A 16,634-nucleotide genomic window follows, 5' to 3' on the forward strand; every position below is an offset into this window, starting at 1 on the left:
GGAAATATGCATGGTTGAAAAAATTTCAAACCGAAAAACAAAAAGTTCAATTCAAACAAACATTTGGGTAGCCTGAGGTATTTATTAAGCACCAGCATCTAAGTACCCTTCCTTCATACCTCTCTATGAAACTTGTGGAGCAATAAGTATCAAGCTTGCCTGATTACTGAAGGCTTTATTTCTCAACAATAACATTTGCTAAGCCAATGAAACAGTCATTTTGGGCCAAGCTTAGAAGCTGTTTTTGTTCCACATCTTTAGCCACTTGTTTTGTATTGTGTAATATACTATTCACTTGTGAAGAGTGAAGCGACAGACAAGAGACATTAAAATGGATGGATAAAGAACGTTTCAGTTGCTCGTACATTTGTTGATACAAATTCTGTGGCCATAAAAACTAAAACTCTGCCTTTCGCACAGACATAGTACAGTACACAGCAGTACCACATGACAGGGTTTCTACTTTTTATCCAATTGGTGCTTAAAAAAAAAACACTTATTAAATTCTTTTTCTGATGGCCTTCTGGAGTTGGTCAAAAACCTATGTAAAGACACTGCGCACCAAACCCAAATCAGCTTAGTTCAGAATGCACTAAGCAACTTGCTGGTTGACTCCGTAAAGGTTCGACATAAAACTACCAATATAACTTTGCGCGCATCATACATCTAAATTCTCAACATGAAAAGTACCATATAAACGAGAATTAATATTTTCCTTTTCTTTTTTTGTTTCTTTTTGTCTCTCATATTAACGTTCGAATCTCATTGAATTAACTCCCCCCCCCCCCAAATGACCTTGTATCACATCAGACATTTATGGAGCCAAAATTATCACAGTACTGAACTAACTAATATAACGGATTTTAATACCTTTTGTAAAGACAAAAAAAAAAAAAAGAATTATTTTATATCTAAAAAAAAACATGATTGCCTCAGTCGTAGAAGGATTTGTTTTTTTTTTCCTTTTTATTATACTTCTTTCACTCCAGTTCTACATAGCATTTATTTCCAGGACTCTGTTTCCAAGAACACTTCCACATGTCGCTAACCTCCCATGTGTTAAATTGACACATGGATATTAAAAATATCTCACTGCTGATGCTATTCTCTATCTATATAAGAGCCAGGTACGTCCAAGGATGGAATACTGTTGCCACATCTGGGCAGGAGCTGCTAGAAAGGACTTGTCCTGCCTTGATAGAGTTCAAAATAGACTTCGTAGCCTCGTAGGAGATGTCCTTTTCTCTTCCCTGCAACCTCTATCTCACAGAGGAGATGTTGCGAGTTTGTCTCTGATGTATCGTTATTTTCATGGAAAGTGTTCGACTGAGCTTCAGTCTATGGTCCCCCTTCGCCAAACTTTCACAAGAAATACTTGTCTAGCTGTAGACACTATCAATAATTCCCCCAACTCTCTATCTGTGCCTAAACCTAAATGTAGATTCCATGAACAAAGCTTCTTTCTTAGAACTGCACGCCTGTGGAATTGTCTTCCGTTTTCCTGCTTTCCGGCTGACTACAATATGGTTGTCTTTAAGTCTAACGTAAATAAGTTCTTGATGAGCCGTTCCATATAAGTTAACAAATTTACCGAATTTTCATTACTAATGATTACTATATTATATTGTCCAATTTCTACTGTGCACTCTTTTAACCCTTATCCTCGAGTGGCCTCTTGGCCTTGATAATGTGGTGATGCCTGTGTAAAAAAAAAAAAAAGAAAAACCGCAAAAATGATTTATTTTTCTTTCTATTGTTAAATAAAAATATTATGAACGTTTAAATTCGTCTTTGCGTTGATGCTGATTCTTACACCTTTTTATCTTTATTTATTTATTTATTTTTTTGTTGGGGTTAGGAGACATTTACCTATGCTCATGCCACGACTGTGATACTAGGCATCGGTGAATGTTGACCAAATCTCCTACAAGGGTATACATGTTAAAAATGGCACGAGAAGAACTAACTGAATACGTATGTAGAGAACAAGAACATTTTATCGAGAAATTGCTGTTAATAGAGTTAGTACAGAAATGGGAATTTGCAGTCCATTCAAAAGAGAACAGTGGGCAAGGGAGATAACTCCTATTTGAATATATACACCTTTTTTTTTTTAAAGGAGAGTAGACAATGCATTGTGAATGTGTTAGCAGCAGCTCCTGTAACTCTGCTTTTCCTAATTTGTCCCTCAGGTCTTATTTATAACAAGTGATTTTTCTGACAAAGGGAGAAGAAAAAGCTGTATTCTAGGTTGGCAGTATTTTTGTGTGAGCAGTCGCCTGAGATGTTGGAAAATTTCTGTTTCTATCTCTATACTTGTAGCCATGTCACTAATAACGATGCTGAAAGTAAACGAGTTATCAGCCTGATAGTCAGGGACTCAAACCTTGGATTAATCATTAAGGAGGCCGTCCTATCAGCAAGTGCAAAGTACTGAGGCTGCCGTATTGCCATCTGGTGAATGGATTCTGGAACATGCAGTAGCTTCTGTTGGGGCTTCTTGATGCCTTATTATTGGGTAATTATTATGGCTTTACCTTATCATGGGCTACAAAAAAAAAATTCTTTGTTTCTATTTCTCTCTTAGTTTCTCTCTCTGCTCTGCTCTAAGCAAGTCTGTTGACATGTTCCACAAATCCCAAAACTCTATTACGAAAAGTTTCCAGAAAAGATACACGATTAAACCCAGAACTCCAACTTCCAACATAGACCCCCATGACCATGTCTCCTTCTCCAACATCAGATGTCTACGCTCCAACTTTCCAGAGGTTGAAATCCAATTACAGGAAACTAAACCAGACCTATTATTCCTAAGCGAAACTGGCATTAGTCTGACTATTTCCCTAGATGAGTTTGTAATTAAAAGATACTCTAACTTAACGTCCAAATCTGACCCTCAAGATCGCCATGGTCATGGAATATGTGCTTACATTAAAGATGGCTTTCCATGTGATAGGGAAATCTCCAGAGAAGATCCTAAATTACCTTGTATGAGCTTCCGAGTTGCACTTGCTCACATCATTGCGTTTATATTTGCTCTCTCTCACCTCCACAACAGCGGAGTTACTATCTTTAAGAGGATATCTGAGAAAATTGGCCACATCCTGTGTGCTCATCTTTCAGCTAACATTCTCATCTGTGGAGACTTCAATATTCACATTATGGAATGGTTAACTCACTCAAACAAGACAGATGATAAGAGGAGGTTCTGTTTCGATTTCTTCATTGGTTATGATCTAACTCTTATGATTGTTCACAAACCCACCTGTGTACCTGACACTGACGGTCAGTATGCAAGTCGCCTAGACCTTTCTCTTACAACTTGCCTTGAGCTATGTTCATCTTCCATTCTGTCTCCACTGGGATATTCTGACCATTCTGTTGTATCAGTTAAGATAAAAACGAAATATAATAAGTCCTCAGGTGTATCTCTCCATTGTACAGTATATCAATACTCTATCGCTGACTGGGATAGCTTCTGTACATTTATATCAGATCTACCTCTGCGTTCCATGTTTTTTTGTTTTTTTTTTACATGGTAGTCACTACTTATCAAGGTCCGGAGGCCACTCGGGGATAAGGGTTTTTGCGTGTACAGTAATCAATGGGATAATATCGTAGTAATCGTTAGTAACTTAAGGGGAAGGCGGTTCATCAGGAATTTGTTTATGTTGAACTTGAAGACATCCAAGTTGTAGTCAGGTGGGAAACAGGCAAACGGAAGAAAGTTCCACAGGTGTGCACTTCTAAGAAAGAAGCTTTGTTCATGGAATCTAGGTTTTGATTTAGGCACAGATAAAGAATGGGGAAAATTAATGACAGTGGTTTCAGCTAGACGGGTGTTTTTTTGTGAAAGATTGGTGGGGAGGAACCAGAGATTGGAGCTCGGACGAGCACTTGCCATGGAAATAATGATAAAACAAAGATAGGCTCGCAACGTCTCAGGGAAGAGAAAAGGGCATCCTCCATTAAGCTATGAAGTCTATTTTGTACTCTGTCAAGGCAGGATAGGCTATTTTTAGCAGCTCCTGCCCAGATGTGGTACCAGTACTCCATCCTTGGACGTACTTGACTTTTATATAGATAGAGAATTGCATCAGCAGTGAGATATCTTCTGGAGCGGTAGAAGGATCCCACTATTTTTCCAGCGACCTTGGCAATGGATGTTTAAAAAGAATGTCCTCTATATTATCAGACCTGATGGAATGGCTAATTGTAGATATAGATCGCTTCATACTCTCAAAAAAATTCCAGCAAAAACCTAATGGCCAACCATGGTTCTCTCCAGAATGTGTTGCTGCCATTGCGCACAGAAATCACTTTTTCCTTGTGTTACAAATATGTGAAAAAAATATATAATTTGAGACAATAATTACTTTTAATATTATAAAAAAAAAAAAAGGTCGAGAGAGAAAATTCTGTTTTATCGCGCTTTATATTGTCGTCTGCTCTCAGTGAATTTGTAAACATCCGGAAAAAGAAAAAGAGAGAGAGAGAGAACATACGAAAATACAGCGAGGGGACGCCTATAAACTGTAAAGAAAGAGAGAGGGGGAGAGAGAAGATATGAAACTAGAGAGAGGGAAAGCTGCAGGCATCCGCCTCGTGTGTTATTGAGCGAGTGACGCGAGAGAGATGCAGGTACATACAGTGAGAGAGGGGGCGCCAAAGAGAGAGAGAAAGGTATACTAGAGAGAGGGAAAGGAGCGGCGCAGGGTGGCGAGACAGTTACGATATAGCAGCCGAGGAGGAGGGTCAGGCAAGCGACATTGTTGGCTATGGTGACGGCGTTTGTGGTGCTGACGACGGCAAAGAAATGAACGATATATTTTGACGACAGAGAAAACGAAAAAAGGCGATAATGAGGAATGACGATGTATCCAATGGATGAAGGAATGAAATTGTTTCAAAAGAAAGGAATGTGACAGAAATATTTAAAACCCGGCGCTGAGTGAGTCGATTGTTTATTTTTCTCTCTCTATATCTCTCTCTCATATATGAAAGCAACTACAAAAACAAAAACACAAAAAGGATATCCTTCCATTTTGGAGTTAAAAGCAGACGACAGGGTGTGAACTGTTTATTTCTTTTGCACGGAAATTCTCTCTCGAATCTATTTCAAGTTTGTTTATTCATCCAGTTACACATTCTCTTTTACTTTCGTTACAATATATTTTTATATATGTAAATAAAATTGTGTTAATTTTTCCATTGGCCTCGGTATTGTTACTTGGATGTGTTTTTCCTGTCTCGTGTTTATAAATGTCCTTCGAGAAAATGGATATATCCCTCCCGTATCTAAAAACCCGGAAAAACTAATTTCTTTTAAATAATTTTTTTTATATTTTGTGTTATGACTTTTACCCCTAGACATTCCAGGTCGTAACACTTGCTTCCAACGTAATAGATGTACTGAAATTAAAGCCGCTTCCAAGACTGCCAGCAATCAATGTAAAAAAGTAATAAAGGATGCGAGAGAATTGTATGTTCAGTTCATTAAGCCCAAAGTAGCTGAGAAGCAGCTGGGTTGCCCCCAGTTTGGCAAATAGGGTCCTGAACAGAAGCGTGTGCTCTATCCCAATCATCATCAATGGACCTGAGGTAATCTCGTCAGCATCTGACAAAACCAAACTCTTTGTCAAGAACTTTGCAGCTAATTCTACTCTATGCAATCAAGGCTACCAACCCCCTGTATTTCCTCCTATATCTAAAAACATACTATGTGACATACAAATATCTGTGCAAAGCTAATCAAAAACCTTGACTCCAATAAAGCAACTGGCTCTGACTCCATTCCAATTATAGTGCTCAAAAAGCTTCAATCAGAACTTGCTTCCCAACATCCTGGAAAACCTCATCAGTATGCCCTGCATTTCAGAATCCAGGTGATCCGTCATCTCTTTTTCAGTACAGACCAATCAGTCTCCTATGGGTCATGAGTAAGTCATTGAAATCTGTGTTAAATAGAGAAGTAGTCAACCACCTCAGCAAAAATGACCTTAGTAACACACAAGATAGTTTCCATTCTGCTAGATCTACAGCAAATGTGCTAACAGCTATATCTCATAGGATTAGTGAATCTCTTGACGAAGGTTTCCTTTCTAGAGTAATAGCTCTTGACATATCAAAGGCCTTTGATAGAGTATGGCATAAAGGTCTATTCCACAATATCTCCAGCTACGGTATAACTGGAAATGTCTTCTCAATTATTAAATCATTTCTCTCTGATAGGTTCATAAGAGTAGTGGTTGATGAGTAGGGCTGTGACAACAGCATATCCTTTTCATTGTTTTTCATTGTTTTAACTCTTCAGTATATATTCGTTAATATCATATGTTTTTATATAGACTGATGTGGTTCTCAGTTGATTGACTGTGTCGGATATATACTTGAGAGTCAAAAGAATGAAAACGATATTCTGTTGTCACAGCCCTATTGATGAGTGGAAATCAGGAGCTCACAGTATTAATGCTGGAGTCCCTCAGGGGGTCTATCCTGGGCCCAACTCTCTTCTTGATCTACATCAATGACCTTCCAAATCACATCCTAAGATCATTCGGAGACATTTATGCTGATGACACTAACATATATGGCAATACCTCAAAGGCTATAAACGATCAAGTTCTCTCTGATTCTCTCTCCTCTGATCTTGAGCATCTGATACAATGGGGAAAGAGATGGCTGGTTAATTTTAATGCATCTAAAACCAAGCCTCTATCTTTACATCATCAACACTCTGATTCTCATTTGGCATCAATTGAAATGAATGGCTCTCGTCTTGGTGAGGCTCCATGTTTTGACAAGCTTCTGGGCTTGACCTTTTCTCCTGATCTGAAATGGATTATGTACATCAAATCCGTTGCCAAGGTAGCTGGAAAAATGGTGGGATCCTTTTACCGCTCCAGTAGATATCTCATTGCTAATGCAATTCTCTACCTATATAAAAGCCAGGTATGACTAAGGATGGAGTACTGTTGCCACATCTGGGCCAGAGCTGCGAGAAAGGACTTATCCTGCCTTGACAGAGTGCAAAATAGACTTCGTAGCCTCGCAGGGGATGCCTGTTTCTCTTCCCTACAACTTCTTTCCCACAGAAGAGATGTTGCGAGCCTGTCTCTGCTTTATCGTGATATTTCATGACAAATGTTCATCTGAGTTTCAATCTATGGTCCTCCCTCACCAAACTTTCATGAAAAACACTCATCTGGTTGAAACCATTATCAATAATTTCCCCACTCTTTATCTGTGCCTAAACCTAAACATAGATTCTTTGAACAAAGCTTCTTTCTTAGAACTACACACCTGTGGGACTCTTTTCTGCTTGCCTGCAATAGGCATTGGGAACTGCTGGAGGTTGCAGGAGGTGTTGGGAGCTCCAGAAGTGAACCAGTGTTCACTGTTGTAGAGGGTAGTTTCAGAAGGCAGGCAGGCAGTAGTAGTTGCATACTAGTTTGTTGAAAAGTTAGCCTTGAAAAAGGCTGTTTGAATTACTGTTACTGCTGCTGAGACCCTTCAGCTTCAGAGCTCATCAACTTGACTGGGAGTGTCAAAGTCACATTCGGGAGGCCTCCTGCTCCTTAGTTGAGTTTAAAACGAAAAAAAAAAAAAAAATCACAGTGACGTACGTGACTAACTCTGCCGAAGCACCGCCATTGAGTAGAAAACAATGTTCTGATACACATGCTTTGGTACTTGTGCAGTTTAATGAAGACATTAAAAAATTAAAATACCAAAAAAAGGTTATATTGTATGTATCTTTTTTGGACTGAAGATCTAAAAAAAAAAAAATTTCACTTAATTTGATTGAGTATTTCTTTTTTTTTTTTACAGTGGAAAAACATGTTTTTATGAGGACACAATGAAAGTAGCCATCTTTGAATTTTTAGAACACGTCACGGGGAGATAACTTAGTTTAAAGCGCCGACACTCCCTCCCCCATCTTGAATACTAGTTTTTATTCATAAAAATCGAAACGTGACTACCTTTTGCTCGGTATCATAACAAATTGTTTTTCGCTGTAAAAAAAAAAAAAAACTACTTGTTTAATAAGTGAAATTTTTTTCGGAGAACTTCATTCCATAACAGATACGTACAATAGGGTAGGTTGATTTTCAACTTTTTTGGGAAAATGTAAAAGGTTGAAGCAGAGAAAGTTGCACAAACATATGAGGAGTACAAATATAAAAAAACTAGGTTTCTAACATCAAGCATTGGATGCTAATTTGATTTTAAAGATCGTCTACTTTGAGACACGGAAAAAATCCTTATCTGTGAAAGATTTGTGAGAAATTATTTAGTATTTTGCAGTGTCAATCATAACAAGTTGTTTTATATATTTAAATAAACGATATAATGACTGATATGCTAAATATTAAACAAAATTATAATTGCCCCCCCCCCCTCATACTGAGGTGGCGGCAATTACAAAATTCTATAAATGCTGCATTTTACTTTGTTTTATAACTGCAAAATTCAATTCTTTTTACTATCAATGAAATAAAAAGTTTTTATTCTGTTTGGAAAAAAGTCTTAATAAAACCTAAAACAAATTATTTACCTATCTCTAGGCAGTTATCTATGCTTGTATAAAAAACACAAAACAATTGGCAAGTAAAAAAGCTATTTTTTTTACCATAATATAAAAATTCTCCCTATAGGATCACTTTGAAGCAAAAAATGGCCTCATTTCATGGCATAACATCTTAGCAATAATATGTCTATGTCTTGCTTCAAGTCCATAGACTGATTGGCAGGCTTCTGATGTCAATTTTACAGCACTTTCCACACTTTGTGAATGTGCAGGCAAATCAGGTAACTCTGGCTTTCTGCCACTCATAAATAATTACTAAAGTTCATGATATGATAATTCTTCAGTTAGTGCTGGCTCTGACCCTCCACTTTGATAAATGTAAAGCGTCAAAATTTATTGTTGATATTTTTTAAACGCTTTCTCACTGGTTCCCAACTACTGAAAAAGAAAAGAGAAGTTAAATAATGTTATTAACTTGAACAAATGAACACAATTTTATTTTAATTAATTTTTTTTAAATTTAATAATTGAAAATGAATGTATAAATCGAAATAAACAATTTGATCAGTTTTATATGAATGTTTACTTACCTAATGGTTAAAATTCTTCTTATAGCTTCTTCTCTCACTTCCATTTCATCTGATTTTAACAAAGAGAACAGAATATTCACTAGAAAAAAGGGCGAAAGCATTAAGCTGAAGATTGCTTAAAACAATTTCCTGAATTTCTGGAGGCTGCTTTTTTATTTGCCCAATCATTTTAAAAATATACATTTGCTGGTTATGAAATTTATTATCCAGTTTAATTTCAAACCAGCTAACTGTATAAACTTCTACAATAAAACTAATCAGCTGGTGCATTTTTCTGGTCAATTCAGATGGATAAATTTTACGGGTCCACAAACACATTAATCGGATTGCCAGAGTAAGCCATTTTGCTTGATTTAAAGGTCAGATCCTTCATGCTGTATACTGAGGGTCTACTTTACCCCTTGAAATACCAACAGCATACTCTAAAAGTAGTCTTTGGTCACCAGTGAGATCATTTTCTGTTAGTTCAGAATACCTGCCCTCCAGAGGACTACTCACTGGTAAAATGTCAACTTGAGGTAAATGATGGTAATTGTTAGAACATAATTTTCCGAGTTGACCCGTAAATGATGTTGGGCTTCGTGCACTTCCATCAAGGAATTGAAATAATGCCCTAAAAGGAAGCTCATTCTGGTGTATAGAACAACCAATAGTGTGTATTTTTCTATACAGCTTGTTTTCTAGTGAGGAAACCAGTATTGGTGCTTGTGGTGTCTAAAAGGACAGCCTTTAAAGTATTGACACTCTCATACTCTTCTAGAACTTTGTGAACTTCATCTGTCAGAACAGCACCAGTGGCTCTAACAGTAGGAATCACTCCATGTCTTAGATACGCTCCCTTACTTCCACAACCCATCTCCTTCGTAAATGTCAAGTGATGCTCTTGCCCTTTAGCTTTTCTTCGATTTTTGTTTCCTTTTTCATCGACAGTTTCAATGTAAAATAAAGTGTCTTTGTCGTGTTTCCCATCATTACCAATGCAGAAAAGATTTCTAATTTTTTTATTATGTTTTTGATAGGCATTATTTTTTTATCTTTCTTTTTCTCTGTCAATTTTGGACTTATCAAGAAAAAAATTCCTTAAATCAATATTTGATTTTAGAAGGCCTGCAGCCTGTAGATCCAAAAGAAAAGCATTTGCAAGACTTGCACCTAGGTTTGATGAGACATCACCTCTGATGAGTTCAATGGCATAACGAGGAATTTTTATCAGGCTGTAAATATTCTTACACTCTTCCTCTGGTTCAAAACTTTCATCTGTTCCATCACTATTTTCTGATGTCAGAATGATATTCTGGTCATGGGATGTTGAAGCAATAGGCGGGGGGGGTGAATCAACTTGCTTTTCTCCTAACACAGTTAACGTTTTAGATTTTGAGACTACAGCTTTATCAACAGGTCTCAATTGAAAATTGCCTTCGAGTCCTATTTTATTTCTTTAGTCCTTCAAATACTCTCTCCTCCACAGGAACCTGAATTAGAAAATTCGACAAATGTTTATTCTAATCTACGCTAATCTTAGAAATAAATTCTATTTCACGTAAAAAAATTGTAATTTCTTTTCTCACTGGTTTACATAAAATACAATTATGGAAATTCATTTAATTTAAGATGTCTATGATTTTCATTAAAAAGATTTTTCAAACAAACAAGAGAAATTTTAAAAAATAGAATAAACTAACCTTTTTTTATGGAACAGGTACAGACAATATGCTTTGACTGACAATTTTCTTTTTTGCATTTAATATTTTTGGCATGACAACTTGCAATTGGCAGGTCACACGAACAAGATGAAATATCAAATAATTTGTCAATTTGTAATTGACCAGAAGACTTTTGGCATATGCGGATAAAACGTTTCTATTTATTTGCTTAGTGTTTTTAAAGCAGGTGTCCTGCAATTTGTGTACAATCCATTTTTCAGTTAATAGGGGCAAACTGGAATTTACTGCCTTCCAAATATCTTTAACATCATTTGCTATTAATTTTGAAAGGGCAAATTTATTTAACTTTGGGCGAGAATTCTCCAATAATAACCATATTGAATAATCTGACGGAAAGTAGGGATTATGTATTTAATGGAAAAGGTGTGCCCACAAATTGTGTAAAAATAGTTCGTTTCCGACTCATGGTTAGAAAAATATCTGCAAAATACATATTTTATGATATGGTAAGAAATTAAACAAAGGAAATTATGAATTAAATTTAAAATTTGGAAAAATTGGTAAATATCAAAAAAGAAACAATAAAGGTTTGTTAAGATATAAAATACAAAATGTAATAATTTCTATATTTGAATTAAGCTCCGGTTAACAAAGTAAACACACGTATGAACACGAAAATGAAGCCGATTGCTTGGCAGTGTAGACAAAAATATCAACCGGATAAAATAAAGCCCTGGTTTATTAGTTGTTTAATTCATTTTAAATGAATTATTTTGCAGGGTGTCTTTTTATATCGACACTCAATTAGTTTTCTAAAAATAAAATAGATATTACAAACAAAAGAAAAAACGTATTGTTTATACTCCCTTCATATGTTTTCTTCAAAACCGGCATGAATATGACATGCTTATTCTTTGATTTAACACCGGCACCCTGCGACATAGACGCAGCTTATTGAGTTTTTCAATGTTTAAATTCATTTTAGCAAAAAACGATGGAGTTTTAGAAAAAAAGTATTTTGTGTTGTTATTCTTAATGCTATTTAACGACTTTCTCTGCATAGACCTAGTCATAATGCCAAAATCGACCTACCCTAACGTACAATCTATTCTTTTTTTTCGATATTTTCATTTTTTAATGTCTTGATTAAACTATACAAGTACCCATACCTTATATTCAACTGAGATTTCTTCTTCAGAATGTAAAACACCATTTTCGATAAAATAAAATACGCATCAAGTGCGCTTGAAACCAAATCACAACGTAATATTAGGAAAATAAATAAATATTTTATTTGTTTGAAATTTATCACAAATATATTTCGGAGGTAGACTCCATCTTCAGTATATTGTTTTGTTTCTTTGTTTTCTTTTTCTTCATCCTTGCCATGTTGTAAATTTGGAGCAAGAAGTCTGTATTGACGTTATTCACGCGTTACCTACGCACAGTTCAAATATTTCAAAATACAACCGCCAGATACAATGCACGGCTCTATACAAACATACTTCTTGCTCCAAATTTACAACATGGCAAGGAAGAAGAAAAAGAAAAAAAAAAGAAAAAAAACAACACATAGAGTATACCTCCGAAATATATTTATGATAAATTTCAAACAAGTAAAATATTTGCTTATTTTCCTAATATTACGTTGTGATTTGGCTTTCAAGCGCACTTGATGCGTATTTTATTTTATTCAAATTAAAACGTTTCTATCTAGACCATTTTCGATGTTTTTCCATAGAAACATGTATGGTTCAAAATATTTGAGTTTCAACAAACAAATATTAGAAATACATTCAATTAGCTCGTCTGATTGTATCTTGTCACTGTGCATACTGGATGACGTCATAATTCAGTGTTTATGTCATCTATTTTCTTGATAATCATTAACTACATCAGAATTGTTTGCAAACACTCATGGCATAACAGATAAAGTACTTAGTAATATTCAGTTGTAAGTGACACTTTTAGCCAATAATGACGACAACGAAAGGAAGTCTCATTATAACGTTTGATAACGTCTAGATGAATCCACTGTCAAAAATTTTCCCCACTATTTATCTGTGCCTAAATCAAAACGTAGATTCCATGAACAAAGCTTCTTTCTTAGAACTGCACGCCTGTGGAACTCTTCCATCTGCCTACTTCCCACCTAACTACAACCTGGATATCTTCAAGTCCAACGTAAACAAATTCCTGATGAACCGCCCCCTTAAGTAGACACTTCATTAAATCTCCACACTAACGTTCTGTACTTGCAATAACCCTTATCCCTGAGTGGCTTCCGGGCCTTGATAAGTGGTGACCACCGTGTAAAAAAAAAATAAATAAATAAAAATAAACAAACTTTTTATATCATTTTCATTAGTAGCGTTAGTAAGAGAATTCATTATTCATGCTCGCTTGTCGTAGTCGTGAAAAGAGTTGGTTGAAAGAGAGAAAAGTGTTCAATGTGTTTAAAGATAGATTTAATATCATGCCGGCCGGTTGAAGAAGATAACAGCTCAGTCTTTTTTTTTTTTTTTTTTTACACGGTGGTCACCACTTATCAAGGCCAGGAAGCCACTCAGGGATAAGGGTTATTGCAAGTACAGTACGTTAGTGTGGAGATTTAATGAAGTGTTTACTTAAGGGGGCGGTTCATTAGGAATTTGTTAATGTTGGACTTGAAGACATACAGGTTGTAGTCAGGTGGGAAGCAGGCAGACGGAACAGAGTTCCACAGGCGTGTAGTTCTAAGAAAGAAGCTTTGTTCATGGAATCTACGTTTTGATTTAGGTACAGATAAAGAGTGGGGAAAATTTTTCACAGTGGACTCCGTGAGACGGGTGTTTTTCGTGAAAGATTGGTGAGGGGGAGACCAGAGATTGGAGTTCAGACGAGCACCTGCTTGGAAATAGCGATAAAACAAGGATAGGCTCGCAACGTCTCTTCTGTGGGAGAGAGGTTGCAGGGTAGAGAAAAGTGTGTTTATAGGTAGTAGTCACCGGGGCAACGGAACCCGATTGCAGGAGAAAGAAAGGACAAAGTCTTCAGTGTGTCTGTGTGTTGTCGTGTGTTGTCGACGAGAGAAATACTGTAGAATGATAAATAAAGTCCGTGTGGGTACAGCACAGGGAAATATATGGTAGTTAAAAGAGAGTCATAGCTAGCTTGTTGTACTGCTGGGCAAGCAGCGAGAAAAAGGGAAGGAGGGTTTGTGATTTCGTATTTTATATACTCTGTCATGTGATTGAGAGCTGGTTTGTGATTGGACAAGTCAAGAAGAAGTGGATTTCAAATCTCGAAGTCATAAGAAGTAGCTCCTGCCTGTGTTTGTAGCGAGTGTCGACCGCTACAACTTCAATGCGATTAGTTAGTTTTTTAGTTCATGTGATACAATCAAGGCCATATAAAACTACTGGGATGACATAAATCAAATAAACTTTTACTTTAACAATTATCGGCACCCTTTTTAGTTTTAGAATAGTACTGTGTTTTTGCAAAGCTGCCCAACCCAACATGATTCTGTGTTTCAATGTCATCTCGTGATCACTCTTTCATACCTTTCTCGTAACAGGTTTCGTCATTGAAAGAGAGAGAAAAGTGTTGAATGTGTTTAAAGATAAATTTAATATCATGCCGGCTGGTTGAAGAAGAGACCAGCTCAGTCCACACGTGTTTATAGCTAGTAGTCGCTGGGGCAAAGGAAACCAATTAAAAGAGAAAGAAACGGCAAAGTCTTGAGTGTATTAATGTGCTGTCGTGTGTGAGTGTGAGTTATGACAAAGAATGTTCGTTTGGGTATGGCATGTGGAAATAAATATGAGTTTGAAGAGAGCCATAGCTAGCTTGTAGTACTCACGTTCTGCCGGAGGCCAAAGCTCCCCAGCGATGTTTGCTGTTGGGTAGACCAGCAAGAAAGAGAATTAATGATTACAGATTTCACCTTTTATATACTCTGTCACGTGATTGAGAGCTGGCTTGTGATTGGACAAGCCAGATAAAAAAATGGATTTCAAATCTCGTCGTTGTGAGAAGTAGTCTCCACCTGTGATGCAGCAGGTGCCGGCTGCTACACACTCTTCTGGAGGTTAAAGGTTCAATCATCAGTGTGGGCGATGTTCAGAACAAAATTTTGAATTAATATCATAAAGGACTTCTACCTGGTCATGGCTGACAAAATGAGAGTATGCTACCCCCATGGATTTAATAAAGGATTCTGTTAAAAAATCTGTGCAGATTCTTGAATTTGACAGAAAGATTCCCGAGTTCAACAAGAAGGTCCGAGAGGTTACGTCGGCTGAAATGTGAAAATAACACTAAAAAATCACAGAAGAGACGTTACAAGCCTGTTTCTGTGTTATCATTATTTTCATGGCAAGTGCTCGTCTGAGCTCCAATCTATGGTACCCCCGTCCTGACTTTCACGAAAAACACTCGTCTAGCTGAAACCACTATCAATAATTTCCCCCACTCTTTATCTGTGCCTAAGCCTAAATGTAGATGCCATGAACAAAGCTTCGTTCTTAGAACTGCACGACTATGGAACTTTGTTATGTTTTCCTGCTTACCAACTGACTATAATATGGTCGTCTTCAAGTCCAATGTAAACAAATTCTCAAGTAATTTCCACTACTAACAATTACTACGATATTTTCCCATTGACTACTGTACACTCATTAACGCTTATCCTCGAATGGCCTTGATAAGTGGTGACTCCTTTATGAAAAAAAAAAAAAAGGTTACGTTGGCTGAAACATAAAAATAACACTCAAAATGAGAACTCAAGTGCAAACAATCCAAATCGTTAATAATGTTTTTTAATTTTTTTCATTTTATCAGCTACAGCAATCAATTTCACTTTCAAACAAGCATTAAGGCTTCATTCCAGTAAAGCAACTGGCCCTGATGGCATTCCAATTATAGTGTTGAAAAAACTTCAACCAGAACTAACGTACTTACAAAGCTGTTTAAGCATTGTCTTAAGGAGAATTGCTTCCCAACACCTTGGAAAACCGCATCAGTAATCCCTGTATTTAAGAATTCAGGTGATTGGCCATTTACCCCTTAGTACAGACCAATAAGTCTCCTGTGCATCATGATTAAGTTACTGGAATCTGTGTTAAGCAGAAAAGTAGTCAACCACCTCAGCAAAAATAACCTTCTTAGTGACATGCAATATGGTTTTCTTTCTGCTAGATCTACAGCAGATGTGCTTATGGTTATATCTCATAGAATTAGTGAATCTCTCGATGGCGGCTTTATTTCTAGGGCAATTGCTCTTGACATATCAAAGGCCTTTGATAGGGTATGGCATAAAGGTTTACTTCACAAGATCTCCAGCTATGGTATAAATTCATTAGAGAAGTGGTTGATGGGCAGAAGTCAGAAGCTCACAGTATTAATGCTGGAGTCTCTCAGGGGTACATCCTGAGTCCAACTTTCTTCCTGATCTACATCAATGATCTTCCAAATCACATCCTTAGATCATTCGTAGACATTTATGCTGATGGCACTACCATTTATGGTAGCACATCAAAGACTGTTAATGACCAAGTTCTCTAATTCTCTCTCCTCTGATCTTGAGCATGTTGTAGTGGCTGGTGACTTTTAATGCATCTAAAACCAAGCTTCTATCTTTACATCATAAACGTTCTGATCCCAATTGGCATCAATTGAAATGAATCACTCTTGTCTTAGAGAGTCTCCATGTTTTGACAAGCTTCTGGGCTTGACCTTTAGTCCTGATCTTTAATAGAATACGTACATCAAATCAATTAACAAGGTGGCTGGAAAAATGGTGGAATCCTTCTACCGATTCAGTAGATATCTCACTGCTAATGCAATTCTCTACCTATATAAGAGCCA

The 16,634-nt window shown here is 36.6% G+C and overlaps 1 long non-coding RNA gene across 2 annotated transcripts; it reads right to left on the reverse strand.

Annotated features, from left to right (window-relative positions):
• Positions 1 to 8,444: 8,444 nt before the first annotated feature.
• On the reverse strand, positions 8,445 to 12,062 carry LOC145286405 (uncharacterized). 2 transcript variants are annotated; one of them, XR_013869154.1, is made up of 3 exons: positions 11,954 to 12,062; positions 9,121 to 9,169; positions 8,445 to 8,968 (listed from the first exon to the last, which is right to left on the reverse strand). It is a non-coding gene; the product is annotated as an uncharacterized LOC145286405 (long non-coding RNA). The 2 variants fall into 2 exon arrangements; XR_013869155.1 differs by having other exon boundaries at positions 10,803 to 12,034.
• Between the last annotated feature and the right edge of the window lie 4,572 nt (positions 12,063 to 16,634).

This window comes from Euprymna scolopes, chromosome 10 (genome assembly GCF_053919585.1).
Source record: "Euprymna scolopes isolate OS-2025 chromosome 10, ASM5391958v1, whole genome shotgun sequence".
Lineage (NCBI taxonomy): Eukaryota > Metazoa > Mollusca > Cephalopoda > Sepiida > Sepiolidae > Euprymna > Euprymna scolopes.